General features: G+C 41.2%; 1 pseudogene across 1 annotated transcript; it reads right to left on the reverse strand.

Moving 5' to 3' along the window:
• Positions 1-6,767: 6,767 nt before the first annotated feature.
• Positions 6,768-7,285, reverse strand: LOC100945695 (annotated as a pseudogene). The gene has a single exon (XR_001161478.2). The product of XR_001161478.2 is annotated as a U6 snRNA-associated Sm-like protein LSm3 pseudogene (transcript).
• Between the last annotated feature and the right edge of the window lie 975 nt (positions 7,286-8,260).

The raw sequence follows: 8,260 nt of genomic DNA on the forward strand, positions 1-8,260 counted from the left end.
AAAAAAAAAAAAGAAAAAAAAAAAGTAGGGGTCTAACAACTGCACTCTACTGCATACAGATATTCAGTTTTCCCGTTACCATTTTTGAGGAGATCGTCCTTTCCCCATGATGTGTTCTTGCTACCCTCATCAGGTAGGGGCTCTTGTTTGAGTCTAACATTCATTATTTTTGTTATCAGGGGAAAAGTCCTGCCCTCTCGGGATACATTTACATTGCTGATTTGGCTGTTTCACTGGTATTCCTAGGCCTCTGCCCATAGAAATATTGGATTCTTTTTTTTTTTTTTGAGAAAGAGTTTTACCATGTCACCCTTGGTAGAGTGCTGTGGTGTCACAGCTCACAGCAACCTCCAACTCTTGGGCTTAAGCAATTCTTCTGCCTCAGCCTTCCAAGTAGCTGAGACTACAGGCACTTGCTTCAACGCCTGGCTATTTCTTGTTGCATTTGTTACTGTTGTTCAGCTGGCCCGGGCTGGGTTCGAAACTTCCAGCCTCGGGGCGTGTGGCTGGCATCATAACCACTGTGCTGTGGACGTGGAGCCATATTTGATACATTTTTTACATACTTTCGTACCTGAGATTCAGTTACTGTTTACTCATCTTTTTGTCTTCTGGTCTTTTTAAACCTACATATTTTGAAAATCTTTTCCTATAGATCAATTTATCTTCCCTTATCTAAGCTAATATCTAAGTGATTGTTCTTTGAAAAAGACAAAACAAAATATTTTACAGCTCTTAGTTTATGGTAATTTTCATCTCCTCCACCATGTAACTTTTAGTTCTTTGGAGACAGCCAGAGGTTTGATCAGCATGTTTCTGGGATCCTGTAAGTCAGAAAGCACATCATATACTTGTATGAGTAAGCTGCTCTAGCTAACCTAGTTAAGTCTCACATTCTTTCAATGTGTTTAAAATGTCCAGGATAGAGATTTTTAGCTGTTCACCAAAATCAATTTTCTCTTTCCATAGTAGAGAACTGTTGTCATGTCTGTTGCTGGGGGGTCATGCAGGTTGGCCAATGGAACATAAGAGGAATGCAGCATGTGTTTCCAGGAACTTTTAGGAGAGCAGGTGTGTCTCTTTCTTGCTTTCTTTGCTGTGGTCAGCATCCAGCTGGCAATAATGTCCTCACCTCCTTGTTACTCCAATTATGGTCCCCAGGCCAGAGGTGTCAGCACCACCTGGGGTTTGTTAGCAATGTACTATCTCAGGTCCCAACCAGACCTACAAAGTCATTATCTGCATTTTAACAAGATGCACATTAAAGTTTGGAAAGAAAGGTCGGGTGTGGTGGCTCATGCCTGTAATCCTAGCACTCTGGGAGGCTGAGGTGGCTGGATTGCCTGAGCTTATGAGTTTGAGACCAGCCTGAGCCAAAGCAAGACCCTGCCTGTAAAAAATAGCTGGGCATTGTGGTGGGTACTTGTAGTCTCAGCTACTTGAGAGGCTGAGGCAAGAGTTTGAGGTTGCTGTGAGCTATGATGCCATGACACTCTACCCAGGGAGTCAAAGTAAGACTCTGTCTCAAAAAAAATTAATAATAATAATAGTGTTTTGAAAGAAGTGCTAGAGAATGTTGAAGTCCCAACAAGGAGGGGTTTGGATTCCTGAATGATCACATGAGAACTGCCCTGCCAACCCAAACACCTGCCCAGGGCTGTTAGATGAGCAGGAACTGATATTCTATTGCACTGAGCCACCAAGGCATGGGGGCTTATTTGTTACTCAGCCTAGCCAACCCTGCCTGATACATCCAGATGTTTGTATTTGTTTGTGTGTATTCTCTTGTGAAGTTGCCCCCCAACTCCTCTTTGGATAGGCTGCATTTGTTCCAGGAATTATTTCCTGTCACTGCTCCCCCTCTAGCCAGTGGCAATCACTAACCTGCTTTCTATCTGTCTGCATTTACCAAGTCTGGATATAACCTATAAATGGAATCATAGAACATGTGACCTATTGTGTCTAGCTTCTTTCACATCACATAATGTTTCTGAGATTTGTTCACATTTGTACAAGGACTTCATTTCTTCTTATGGCTGAGTAATATGCCATGGTAGTTCTTCTTGTTTTTGTAAATAAAGTTTTCATGGCCATAGCCCATTAATTTACATACTATCTCTGGCTGCTTTTTGCACTTCTGTGACAGAGTTGGCTCCTTGTGACAAAGAATGTAGAGCCTGCAAAAATCAAAATATTCACTGTGTGGTCCTTCACAGAAAAAGTTTGCTTATCCCTGCTATAAGTAATATTTCTGGGATCTTGATTATCATACTGTGCATGGAAGTTCTGAAGTTTCAGTAAAACTTATTTGTTTTATCATGATAGAATTTTAAGGTTTGGTGGGATGAATAAATATGAAAGAAAGCTTATACACATTTTTTTTTTTTTTTGAGACAGAGCCTCAAGCTGTCCCCCTGGGTAGAGTGCTGTGGCATCACAGCTCACAGCAACCTCCAACTCTTGGGCTCAAGCAAGTCTCCTGCCTCAGCCTCCCAAGTAGCTGGGATCACAGGCACCCGCCACAATGCCCGGCTATTTTTTGGTTGCAGCCGTCATTGTTGTTTGGTGGGCCCAGGCTGGATTCAAACCCACCACCTTGGGTGTACGTGGCTGGCGCCTTAGCCACTTGAGCCACAGGTGCCGAGCCCACACATTTTTACAGTAAGAATAGTTGTGAAAGATGTACCCTGTGACAATATTACAATGTGTCACGGAGCTTTAGAAACTAAAGGAGTTGGTGTTAGTGAAGCAGGCAGGTCACAGAACAGACTGGAAAGCTGGGAAAAGTCTGGTAACATAGGTGATGTTCCCGACCAGGTGGGAAGAAATGGATTACTCGTTGGAGAGTGCCGGACAACTCTTACTGAGACGAGCCATGCAGGACACACAAAGCTGGGTGTCCCCCCACTCCTTCAAAATATATTCCAGAAGAATAAAATATGTGAATGTGTAAAGAAGAAATTGTGAATATGTCAGAAGAAAACCCTGACAAGTGTCCTATTAACTGTGCATAGAGAGGTGCTTCTAACAGAAAAATCTAAAGCAAAAAAATTGATTAATGTGGCTAAAATTGGATAGAATTGCCTAAAATGTAAAACTTTTGCATGGCAAGAGCGCTACAAGTAAAATTTTAAAAAGATAGAACAAAATGAACTGAGGAAGAGTATTCTTTTTTGCTATGGGCAAAGAGTTAACGTCTCCACCGTAATAACCTCTTTCCAGCGAATGCAACTCTGAACAGTGAGAAATGAAGAGGACATGTAAAAACGGGCAATAATACAGTGGCTGTAATGAGCATGGAGCATGGTGAGGGGGATGGTCAACCCTGCAACTAATTGGTGCAAATACACTGTTAATTTAAACATGATGTCACTTTGTAGTTGCTTATTTAACTGACAGTATAAAAAAATTGGAAATCCTAGCCTGGCATGGTGGCTCCCACCTGTAGTCCTAGTACTCTGAGAGGCTGAAGTAGGCGGATTGCTTGAGCTCAGGAGTTGGAGACCAGCCTGAGCAAGCGGGAGACCCTGTCTTTACTAAAATTATAAAAATTAGCCAGGTGTGTGGCAGGTACCTATAGTCCCAGCTGCTAGGGAAGAGGAGGCAAGAGGATCTCTTGAGCTTAGGAGTTTGAGGTGGCTGTGAGCTATGACGCCATGGCACATGACTGGGGGACAAAAGAATCAGAATCTGTCTCAAAAAAAAAAGGAAAGAAAAAATATGGGAATCTCTGGTAGTGGTAAGGTGGTGTAGAGGGGGGTTCTTTAGTATCGGTGTCAATATTTTTGATAGGAAATCTGGCAACAGAGATCACATTTTAAAATTTGCCTGCCTTTTGACCCTGCATCTTCACATCCTGGATATTTAACCTACAGAAAACTAATGTAAAGATGTTGCTTGCTGCTACAAATATCTGGAAACCAGCTCAATGTCCTTCAGTAGGTTTGATAAAACAAGTAACGGTCTACCCCTACAATGGGTCCCTAAGATGCCATTGCAAAGGCGGTAGAATGTTCAACACCGGTAGAATAGGTTGCCTGGAGCAGTGATTACCAAACTTTTTTTGATTATTCATCCTTATGAATAAAATATTCCCAATATACACATACTTATACATTTATATACTTACATGTACTATTGCATTATTAGATTATACTGGTTCTGATGATTGAGTTTGTGAATTCATCCCAGAAAAAGTGCTACATACCTCATTGTGAATATCACTATGGTCACTTTCTAAGTACTCCCCTTGGGAAGCTCTGCACCCACACCACTGCCTAGTCCACACTTCAAAGCAATTTTGGCATTCTTTTTCTGGAGGGGTCATTGGAGCTGTCATTGTATGGCATACAAAACCACACAACAAAAATAACGAATGCCATTCAACAAGATACCACCACATGTTGACATGAACACAGCTCATATAGACACATCTGTTATACCAAAGTTATGAAACCTTACCAAGTTGTTTGTGCAGTGCTGCCAACACAAGCATATGGTGGCACATTTGAGAACTTAATTGTCGGCCCTGGTATGATGATAATAGCTCTGATGGTCATTCCGGAAAAAGAGTTCCAAAATTTGTTTCAAGGGTGGACTAGGAGCTGGTGTGGGTGCAGAGCTTCCCAAGGGGGGTACTTAGAAGGTGACTATAATGATATTCAGTGATGGGGTATGTGGCACTTTTTCTAGGACGAGTTCACAAACTTAATTGTAGCCCCTTGTATACATTTAAAAATATACAAAAAGGTGAAAACTCAAAGGGATGAGATTTTTAAAAATGTAGAAGGTTTAAAATTTTCTTCCCACATCTCACAGAGGTCCTTTGGTGACTGGTAGAGTGGTAGTGGGGAGGGGAGGGTTTTCTAAGTCTAACTTTGGGTTTCAAGGGCACTACAAACTCTTCGTCTCTCCTCAAGGGCAAGGCTTCTTTCCATAGTGATATGCTAGGTCCAGCTGCCCCCTGGGTCCCTGTGAATCATAGAAGATTTGCTGCTACAAATAAATTGAAAACTGTTTTCTCTCATAGTTTCTTTTGCTCCTTCCCTCACTGGCAGGCTTTGCTGTTGCTCTCTGAGCTACCCTTGTGTTCACCCATGTTCATGGATCATGGGTGTGATTCATGTTACTTGATTAGGACTTTTACTCAGCTGACCAAGTGCTAAATCACATGTTAGTTCCAACCCCTCTCCTCTCTGTGTGGTCCCAGCCTCTGCTTGGATGTCCATCAATTCTGCCGCCATTTGGGCCTTGAACATCTTGGTCCCCAACTGTACAAAACACCAGTATTTTATTGCCAAGGGGGAATGGTCATGATAGGATGGGCCCAAGGCATCAGGAGTTTACCTTTTATTTTTGGACACGAAATCTCACTCTGTTGCCTGGGCTAGAGTGTAATGTCATCATCATTGTTCATTGCAGTCTCAAACTCCTGGGCTCCAGGGATCCTCCTGCTTCAGCCTCTCTTGTAGGTAGGACTACAAGTAGGTGCTTTCATTTTATGTTCCTTCCTTCCTTCCTTCCTTCCTTCCTTCCTTCCTTCCTTCCTTCCTTCCTTCCTTCCTCCCTTCCTTCCTTCCTTCCTCTCTCTTTCTTTTTGTACAAATGGGGTCTCACTCTTGCTCAAGCTGGCCTTCAACTCCTGGCCTCAAGCAATCCTGTGAGGCAGACTCTGCCTTACAAAGTGCTGGGATTATAGGTATGAGCCATTGCACCCAGCCAGTTCACCAGTTTCTACAAGTCATAGAAAAGCAAGCTGATAGAGATACACAGCCTACATGGTACGTGAATACCAGTGTTATAGAACAGAATGCACCTGATGGTGCCTCTAACATGCAATTCCCATGGGGCCAAAGAGTTTTTTAACCAGTCCCCTATTCCCAGCACCTATAGCAGTGCCTGGCAAAGAAGAAAGGTTTGTTGAATGAATGAATGATACACATTTTATCATGGATTGATACCAATCAGATCTTTTCATTGCTTGCTCTGGTTTAGGGTTGAAAATCACACATTCTTGCACATTCAAGCTGTTTTTCTTTCAAATTAGAAGAAGTGATGCAGAAAAGCCAAGGCTCAGCTTTTGTGTATAGTTTCATGGGCTTATTCAAATTGAAAACTGGAACTCTTGAGCAGGAAACATCTGTATGCCGTTTTTAGCAGTTTCTCCATCAAGTGCACTTGGGGTCTTGCTAGTCCCCAGTGGGGGCCCTGTCCTCCAGAGAGGTGATTTCATTTTTGTGCTCCTTCATTGCAGTTTCCCCCCTTTCCCCCATTGCCTCAAAAAATCTTAGTTCCCCTGAACCCCTGTCCCCTTCCTCCCAACAAACGCAGATTCATTTGCCCTGGGCTTCTCTCAACCAACTTTTTCAAAAGAAATTCAAAAATTAAAAAAACAATTATATAGTCAAAAGCACTGAACGTAAAATTCACCATCTTAACCATTTTTCAGGGTACAGTTTAGTCGTGTTAGTTATATTCACACTACTGGGGAACAGATCTCCAGAATGTTTTCATCTTGCAAATCTAGAGCCCTGCACCTATCAGACAACAACCACCTTTTTTTCACTCCCTCTGAGCTCCAAGAACCACCACCCCACTTTCTGTTCAATGAGTTTGAGTACTCTAGGTACCTCACGTAAGTAGAATCAGACAATATTTATCCCTCAGTGACTGGCTTACTTTAGCATAATGTTTTCAAGGTTTACCCATGTTGTGGCATGTGGGAGGCTTCCTTTCCTTTTTTTTTTTTTTTTGAAAAAAGTTCTGACCTTGGTGATCACATTCATTGGAAATGTTGGAGAAAAATAAAAATGACATGTAGCTTAAGGAGTTGTGAGTTATACCAACTAACTCATTTCAGGAGTGGAAGATCCTTGGTCATTTGTTAATATAGCAATGTACGCAGGTTTCTCTCTTGAATGTCTTGCACATTTAAAGTGGCAACTGGACAAAGTCTCCTTGGTGATAAATTCTTTGTATCAGCCAACTCTCAATGGAGGGGCAACCAGGACAACACCATCTCCTTGGACAAAAAGCATTGGAATATTCCGTTTTGTTGATTTATATATCTCTTCATATGTTTCTTCATCAATTTCTATAGTAGTCACAGTTTCTTCCACATCTCCCAATATCATATTTAAATGTTGATCATAAGCATGTAATCTGCCCCGAAGCTCTCGGTCATTTCTCATTTTCACGTAAATTCGCTCATCCAGGCTGAGCCTGATAAGATCCAGAGGCTCCTCTACAGTGTTGGTAGTTTGTTGCTGGTCCGCCATGTTTCAAACCCTGCCGCTTCCTTTCCTTTTTAAAGCTGACTGATATCATATGTATATGCCATATTTTCTTTATCCATTCATCTTTTGATGAACATCCGGGATGCTTCCACTTCTTGGCTATTGTGAATAATGGTTCAGTGAATATGGGTTTGCAACTCTCTATTCAAATCTTCCTTCTACTGAAATGTTTTGGATGCATACTCAGAAGTGGTAATTATTATTTTTAAATTTTTGGTGAATCTCCATTCTGTTTTTCACGTCAGTTGTACCATTTCATAATCTTACCAGTTGTATATAAGAGTTCCTTGCCAACACTTGTTTCCTGTCCCCCTCCCTTCCTCTGTCTCCTCTTCCCTCCCTCCTTCCTCCTCTCGTTCTCTTTCTCCTTTTTTCTTGGTGATAGCTATCCTAATGGGTATGAAGTGACATTTCATTGTATTTTTCAAGGAACTGCCATATCATTTTTTGATAGCAGCTGCATCTTTTTACATTCCCACTGATGGCACATAAAGTTTCTAATTTCTCCATCCCCTTGCCCGTATTTCTTATTTATTTATTTATTGGTAATGGCTATCCTAATGGTTATGAAGCAGTATCTCATTGTGGTTTTGATGTGCAATTCTTTGATGATTAATAATGTTGAAAATATTTTCATATACTGGTTGGCTATTCGTTTATCATCAATGCAGAAGTGTCTATTTGAGTCCTTTGCTTATTTTTCAAACAGGTTACTTGATTTTGTTGAGCTGTGGTAGTTCTTTATATATTCTGGATATTAGCCCCATATCAGATATTTGATTGCATATACTTTATACCATTCCATATATTGCCTTTTTGCTCTGTTGAGTTGGGCTTGGAAAAAGTTTTTATTTAAAAGTTTTTATTAAAAGCCCAAAAGTTTTTATTTAAGTTTGATATAGTCCTACTTCTGTGTTTTTGCTTTTGTTGTCTGTGCTCTTGTTGTCATATTCAAAGCCATTGCC

The sequence above is a fragment of the Otolemur garnettii genome, unplaced genomic scaffold, assembly GCF_000181295.1.
Source record: "Otolemur garnettii isolate 467f Iridium unplaced genomic scaffold, OtoGar3 scaffold00079, whole genome shotgun sequence".
In the NCBI taxonomy this organism is placed as follows: domain Eukaryota; kingdom Metazoa; phylum Chordata; class Mammalia; order Primates; family Galagidae; genus Otolemur; species Otolemur garnettii.